Source organism: Medicago truncatula, chromosome 7, assembly GCF_003473485.1.
Source record: "Medicago truncatula cultivar Jemalong A17 chromosome 7, MtrunA17r5.0-ANR, whole genome shotgun sequence".
Classification (NCBI taxonomy): domain Eukaryota; kingdom Viridiplantae; phylum Streptophyta; class Magnoliopsida; order Fabales; family Fabaceae; genus Medicago; species Medicago truncatula.
Window position 1 is genome coordinate 45,646,194 of NC_053048.1, and position 2,255 is coordinate 45,648,448.

Below are 2,255 nucleotides of genomic sequence, written 5' to 3' on the forward strand. Positions count from 1 at the left end.
AGGACCCTTCTTGTGCTATAATTGTATATATTGAAAAATGCTCTCATTTTCATGAAAAGATGCCACACCAAAACATACAAAATTATGTGATTGGTTATTTTCTTCACTGGCTTATATATAATTATTGTTTATTTATAGATAAATGGTAGTAATTCTTTTGTTAGGTAAAGAGAAAAATTGTCAGCGATGAGAATAATCGAACCCTGCATCTTTTTTATAATACTTTTTCAACGTCTCAATTCATACCATTGAATTACGCTTTCTGAAGACACTATTAGACTACACAATTTCTTTTTTTTTTATATAGCATCTGGAATTTTTTTTATGACATTATAGCATCTTGGATTTGTTTTTTATTATTCACATTATCTCTACTCGAGGATTTAGCCTAATTCTATTAAGTCAATCCCTTTAGATTACTTGTTAGACAAGAGACATATCAGCAGGTGGTGTTTAGGGCAGTCACGTTTCTACAGGATGGGTGGCAAGCAAAGCAACTATTGCCTCCAATTCAAGTGACTTCAAGGACTCCTCGGATAAACACTTGGATTGCACCACCTACTTGATAATATAACGTGGATACTAGGTTTTTTGTTACAGGAATTGATGAATATTTTAAACTGCACTATCGTTAGTCGCCAATTTTTTGACAGTGTCTTCTTTTATTGCTCTATCGTTTGTTTATATTTGTTCCTTATAAATATATTAAATTTTTGTTTTATTTTATCTAAAATTTTACTATACTTTTAGTCCCTATAAAATTTTTAATCATCATTTTTTTTTTTTATTTTAAAGTCAACTCGTGTATTTCTTAATGAAATTGTGCAAAAATGTATAAAATATTGTAAAAATATCTACAAAAAAAAAAATTAGAATTTTTTAAAAAAACATGAATTAAATATGAATTTTTAACCACAAAAAATATAAAAATTCATATTTATATCCTACAAAAATATCTTGAGGGAGACAATATATGATAAAAAAATAAATATTGAGCGAGTCATAAAATTATTATATCCTACAAAAATATCTTGTTTGGTGCACCAATAAAAAAAAGATAAAATCAACCAATTATTTATCCTATCCTACTCCACTTTGTTATTTTTATCTTTAGTTTAAACTTGATTAGGAACCAAATAGCATAAAACATCACACGAGCGTGTTTTTTAGTATTTTTCAAGAACGTTCTTCGACTCGACTCTATACATAACCTATCTTTATCAAACTTTTTATCATATAGTCTTTATCCTATGATACGTATCAAACCGAACCTATAAAAATCACAATGAGCGGTACAATTTTGATTAGAGCTACATTTTAGAACTTCATAACATTATGATGCCAGTATCGTTAAAACTACATTTTAGAGCATCATAAAATTATGCTGAGTGTACATACAAACATACGCACTACAAAAGGACAAAAGACATAATGCATATGATCTAATTGAACTTTTTTTGTCAGGTAGTTTGGTGGCTAGAGTTCACCTTATAAGGTAAATAAGTGGGATGTCCGGGGTTAGAACCTCGGCCCCTGCATATAATAATGCATTGTCCTACCAACTGAGATATGCTCACGGGACAATTAATACAATTTATACCAAAAGAAAACAAAAAAGGGTATCAATAAAAGAGAAAATACACAACCAAGAGAGTAGGTGCCATTTAATTTGGGAAAGGAGAGTTCTTTCCCACCATGGGAAAGTTGATCATATCCATTAGATTAAATGAGGAGCATATTCCTATCATACTCTCTCAACCACTAGATTATTTTTGGCTTAATACATGCTTTGGTCCCTTAACATATTTTTGAATTTCATTTTGGTCCCCTAACTATAAAGTGTCACAATTAAAAAATTCATATTTTTTATAAAATATGAAGAAAAAAATATTCAAAATTTTTATAAAATCATTTTCAAAATTGAAAAAATTTATTTTTTTACGAAATTTTTAAAAAAGGTCAGATTTTTTTTTTAATTTTTTCCTACAAAATTCTGGAAAATATTTTAATTTATAAAAATCTGAAAAAATATTTTTTGAAAAATATATAAAAAATTCCAGAATTTTTATAAAATCTCTTCCAAGATTTAAATGTTATAAAAAAATTAATTTTGAAAAATATATAAAAAAAATTATTCCTGAATTTTAATTTTAAAAAATATATAAAAAAATTAATTCCTGAATTTTATAAAATCTTTTATATATTTTCCAGAATTTTGTAGAAAAAATAAATATGACCTTTTTTATATAATTCAG